Source organism: Myotis lucifugus, unplaced genomic scaffold (genome assembly GCF_000147115.1).
Source record: "Myotis lucifugus unplaced genomic scaffold, Myoluc2.0 scaffold_28, whole genome shotgun sequence".
In the NCBI taxonomy this organism is placed as follows: Eukaryota; Metazoa; Chordata; class Mammalia; order Chiroptera; family Vespertilionidae; genus Myotis; species Myotis lucifugus.
The window spans coordinates 2,950,665-2,956,664 of NW_005871076.1; the positions used below are offsets into that span (position 1 = coordinate 2,950,665).

Below are 6,000 nucleotides of genomic sequence, written 5' to 3' on the forward strand. Positions count from 1 at the left end.
CTGACTTAACGAGGATTTGCCTGAATCGCCCCAGAACCTGTTGAAACAGGTGAAAACCCAGTTCCAAGATCTCATAAATCACGTTAAATAGAAAATAAAGAAAAAAATGGTTTGGAGGCTTCTCAGTACTTTTATCGGCTGTCTGTTTTCAGATAACACCTGCCATAATTGATAAAATGACTTCTAAATGAAAACAGTATTATTAAGAATAGTGAATTAACAGTTAAGTGCAGAAGTCTGGGGTCAGACAGAACCCTCCAATACTGGTTTGAATAGTGGTTCTGCCACTTAATTTCTGTGTCCCTCATTTCCCTCTTTTGCTTAAAATAGTGATGATTAATAATAACTATCCCTCATAGGGATAGTATACAAAAGGTTGGTATACAGTAAGAGTCCAGTAAATGGTAAGTGTTATGATTAGTATATGCTTGACTTATTCTAAAAAGAAAAATGGTTCTATTTTAAAATGAAAACTGGCCTTTAAGGACTTGTGCCATCTATAAAACTTAAGGCACAGATCCAAACAGAAGTGAAAATGAAGAGAAAACGGCAGATCACTTATCTGAAAGGAAAGAGACAAAGTAATAGGCCTCAGGTTCTAGGGCTTTCATCCTAGGATGACTTCCCCTCTTAGCATAGCCCTGTTACTGCGTCTGCACAGCAAAGCCCCCAGTGGAAAACACACCTAGGCAAGTTCACAGGCGCTCGTATTGTGTTACCGTGGCAGGGAGGTCTGCAGGTATCATATAACCTGTGCCCAAAGCCCAGCATTTCATGTCCAGGTGGAGGTGTCAATGTCAGCTCTGGACCTTAATTAAGGCCCAGTCTCTGTTCAGGGCAGGCCGACAGGAGACCTCTGCTTTTCCGCTGGCTCTCTCAGATAAAAGCTGGAAGGCTGGATGGTGCAGAACATGGGCCTGGGAAGATGGGAGGACAGGCAATACCCACCAGCCCAAGTTCATTCTGGGGGTGTCGGTGGAGAGGATCGGAATTCCAGGGCGCTGTGGACAGCTTCTTGAGAAGCCCACATGGAGAGGGCAGGTTGTGAGGGAGGGAGGGGGGGCGTGCGGGACACAGTCATAATACTTGCTCTGTGGCATGGGCTTTTTCCTCAGGGCCGACTCCACGCTCTCCAAAGCAATATGGTGCAGGTTTCAGACAAATGCTGTCAGGGATGGAGCTGCTCACTCTTCTACTATCCTGTGAATTAGGCAGCAATGAGCTGTCAGCACTACAGTGGACAAGGGAGGCCAGAATGGATACTTGGACATTAGGAGGCAATGAATGGCTGCATTTCTTGGGGTGCAGGTGGGTCACGGTAGCCATTTCCCTCCCTCCTTTTCCTTCTACGCCATGGGCCTGTCTACATCTAACTTCCCCTTGCCCTGCCATCCTCACCTCTGCCAATAGACTACGTACTGGTTCTTTTAACAGCGGGGCTCCTTTAAAAGACAGGCCTAGAGGAGACTCATTGGGAAGCTTTCTGCAGGGAACATAAGGGTGTGAGAAAAGAACAAGGGCGGAGGCAGGTGGAGTGAGGGTGAGAATCCTTGACTCCACCTCTTCTCCTCATCTGAAAACCAGGGAAAAGGTTACCCAAAGGGCGTTTGTGAGGACTACATCAGTGTACACACAGGGCTGGGCACCGCCTCCGGCACAGAGAGTACCCCTGACTTAATATATAAGTACTGATACTTACTGAATTTGATAGGAGAGTTAAAAAAAAAAAAAGGAATAAAAAGCTAAGCAAAACTAATCAGGAAGAAGGATGCCAGGGCTCTGTTTAATCCAAATATTCAAATCAGCTTATTTCTCTTTTTTTTTGCTCCCCACCTTGTTTTTGGTAAAAAAACAAACAAACAAACAAACAAAAAACAAAAAGAGGGATGTCCCTAATATATTTTTAATACATAAATATTTATTTTTTAAATACAGAAATAAAGAACTGTCTCTATCTAGAAAAGCAATTTGTACTCAATGTAGAAAACAAAGAAACAATAATAGTCAAAATCCCAAACTAAAAAAAGCCCCCAAAATTAAAAAATAGAACTCCTATATAATCCAGCAATTCCACTTTTGGGTTTTTATCCAAAGAAAACGAAAACACTAACTTGAAACGATAGCTGCACCCCTATGTTCACTGCAGCATTATTTACAAGAGCCAAGACATGGAAACAACCTAAGTGTCCATCAACAGATAAATGGATACAGAAGATGTGAATATATATATATATATATATATATATATATATATATATATATATATAAAATGGATGGACCTTGAGGGCATTATGCTAAGTGAAATGAGTCAGATAGATCACACTTATATGTGGAAGCTTAAAAGAAGAAAGGAAGGAAGGAAAGAAGGCAGGAAGAAAGGAAGGAATGAATGAAGGAAGGAAGAAACCTGATCTCATAAATACAGACTGGTTGTTGCTAGAGGTGGGGGATGGGAAAAATGGGTGACTGGGTGAAAAGATACAAACTTCCAGCTATAAAATAAATAAGTCAGGGGAACGATATAAGGTACAGCATGGTGACTGTATTGCATCGTTATTACTAAGAGAATAGATCTCCAAAAAAATTATCACTACTTTTTTATAACTATGTAAGGTGACAGAAGTTAATTAGATTGATGTGATCATTTCACAATATAAGGTGGGGTAAAAGTAGGTTTACAGTTGTTTGCATGGAAAATAATACAATAAGTCATTAGTAATAACAGAAGAATAAACTGTTTCACATACTCAGAACTGTAAACCCATTTTTGCCTTACCCTGTATATACAAATACTGAACCATTATGTTGTATACCCAGAACTAATATAATGTCATATGTCCAATTATACCTCAATAAAACAAAACAGAAAACTAAACAAAACCAACCATCAATATTCCTGCCCTAAGGTACCACTGTTAACATGTTGGTGATTGTTCTAGAACCTTTATCCTATCTAATAAAAGAGTACTATGTAAATTGACAATCACTCCAACACACAAGATGGCTGCCCCCATGTGGTCAAAGATGGTCACCTCCATGTGGACAAAAGATGGCCACCACAAAATGGTCAGCAGGGGAGGGCAGTTGGGGAAGATCAGGCCTACAGGGGGAGAGCAGTTGGGGGCAATTGGGCCAGCAGGGAAGCAGTTAGGTGTCAATCAGGCTGGCAGGGGAGTGGTTAGGGGCTGATCAGGCAGGCAGGCAGGCAAGCAGTTGGGAGCCAGCAGTCCTGAATTGTGAGAGGGATGTCTGACTGCCCATTTAGGCCCAATCCCACACCGGGCAGTCAGACATCCCTAAAAGGGCAGTCAGACATCCCTCGAGAAGTCCCAGATTGGAGAGGGTGCAGGCTGGGCTGAGGGACATACTCTCCCCGCCCACCCATGCATGAATTTCGTGCACTGGGCCTCTAGTGTGGATATATGCATCCATATGCATTTTGTTTTGTGCATTAAGATGGTACATTTCATATAATTTTTATTCTGCTTTTTCCCCCACAAAGCAGTTCATTATGAAAATACTCCCGTGACAATAAAAGTTATCAGCAAAATAATATTTAATAGTTGCATTATAGTCTATGGCTATGTGATAACTACCAAGTCATCAGCATTGTTGGACATTTAAATTCTTTTTTTTCTATTATAAATAATACTTGGATAAAAGTCCAACTACCCTCGCATGTATCTGTAATTATTTCCTTATGATAATATTAGGAGTACAACTGCTGAGTCAAAGGGTAAGCTGCCCTGGCCGGTGTGGCTCAGTTGGTTGGGCATCATTCCATGCACGGAAAGGTTGCTGATTTGATTCCTGGTCAGGGCACATGCCTGGGTTACAGGCTCCATCCCCGGTAGGGGTCGTGCAGGAGGCAGCCGATCAATGTTTCTTTCTCTCTCTCCCACTCCCTTCCTGTCTCTCTTTAAAAAAAATTAATAAAAAATATATATTTTTAAAACGTAAGCCCATCTCAAGGCCTCTGACCTTCCATATTGCTTCCAAGAAAGGACATGCGGCTTTATAATCAAACCCACAGTGGGGCTGTTTGACCTCACACATGTTCCTTCTACCCCCACCCTCTTTGGTCTCTTGGGTATATGGATTTTGTTGCTTTTGTCCAATGAGCCAATTGTGACTACTAGGACAAAAATGGGGCTGATCTAATCTAGGTTCACATCATTCCTCCAAAATAAATGAGACTGCTCTGAACACTGCAGTGTTTTAGAACAAGGGGTCGGTGAGAGAAAGGCGGGGTAGGCTTGTTCTCCCATAGCCTCTTCTCCTGAATTGTGAATGACTGGCTTCCTCCAGTCCATCAATCAGCAGGCTGAGTCTCAACACTGGATTACAGCAAGGGGATGAATGAGCTTACAAATAGTAGGGACACACATGCTGAGCATAAACACATGCACAGACACCCCAATCACACCTCCAGCTGCGATGCTGGAGACATTCTGGCAGGTAAAACGCCCTTTCATAACCCTCATGGAATCAAGGGGAATGATCCTTGCTCTTTCTTTTATTTTAAGGGGAGAGAAAAGAATATGCAATAATAAATTAATTTGGGTTGGAGACTACCCTATTTGTAATGGGCATTTCCACTTCAGCCAATTAAAAAGTGGCATTCTTCACTCCCCAATGAGCAGGAAGGGACAGCTGGCATTTTGGAGTTGGCAAATTCCTCCTGAAAGATCAATGTTGTCTCTGTATTTGACAGACGGTCTGGTCTAAGGTTTATTTGTTGAAACAGATAACGTAATATTCAGACTGTCAGCATGTGCACACCCACAAGGGCCGTTGTCCTTTAACCCTTTTCCCTCCATTGAACTTTCAGAATCTGAATGTCTTACCCTCTTATTTGAGACTCAGAGTTTCTGACCAGTGGCAAAGGGAACTTCAAAAGATGTGGCTATCAGAGAAAGAGAGAGAACAATCTTGAGGAACCACTGGTCATCCGAAATCCTACTGAAATTAAGAAAATGAGTCCTTCCCAAGTCCTTTACTTCCCGAACTTTGTGCCTTACAAGCTCTGCAGAGAGAGGCTTGTTCTGATATCTGCGAGGAGCCTTGGGCTTGCACTGGTATTTGCAGACCTCAGCTGGACACCTAGGACTGGGGGAAGAAAGCCCTGCCCCTGGTATGCCTCTGCCCAAACCAGAGGCACCGAGTGGCCTGGGGGAATTTCCACTGTGGATGCCGCTGCTGTTTCTGGGTAACGCATATGCGTGTGGGCAGGGAAGAGCTCGAGAAATGAGTTGTCTGGAGCAAGCTCATTCTGCAAGTTGCTCCTCAGCCGATGATGGACTATGGGTGAGTTTTGCAACCACTCAGGATGGGGCAAACTCCCAGGGGGTTAGTGCCAAAACCCAGGGCTGCGTGTCCATCTAGAACAGGAGCTGAGATGAGTGAACAGTAGTCAAGGTGAACATTTACTGAGGGCTCATTACAAGGCAGACCACAGGGTGCTGTGCTATCATGATCTCCTCAGTCCCCACGTATATCTGGTGTTCTGGAAAATCACAGAAAACCTTCCAGGACGTATTACGCTTTGCCTTCACCAACCCATTTCCTGCCCCTCACTTTGCAAGGACTCGGCCAAGTACTCTGTTTACACATGTTTTGCGTGGTTATGTTGCCACCAGGAACAGTCCAAATTCCCCTACAGGCCTTATCTAGGAAGAGAAACTAGCTTATTTGTCACTTTTAAATTGCATGAAGCATAAAGAGAATAACTCTAAAACCAAAGTCGTCAACCTGCTGCCAACGTGTAGTTCAGATAGAATCAACAAAACTAGATGACCAGGGCTCTTAGCAACGGGTAGCATCAACCTGCCAAAGAACCTGTGTTATAAAGGATCAGATGGACTATGATCAAATAGTTTTCTTGACATGATTTATGGAAGCTACTACTTACATAGAATCTGAATTTGAGAACGAGTAGCTAAAGATAGAGTGACTATTTACTTAATCAGTTAAATGCCACACGTCCAGAATGGAACCCCC

At 43.1% G+C, this 6,000-nt stretch overlaps 1 protein-coding gene across 1 annotated transcript in view; it reads right to left on the reverse strand.

Moving 5' to 3' along the window:
- The window catches only part of ARHGAP26 (Rho GTPase activating protein 26), a 406,595-nt gene that overhangs the window by 37,452 nt on the left and 363,143 nt on the right, over positions 1–6,000 (reverse strand).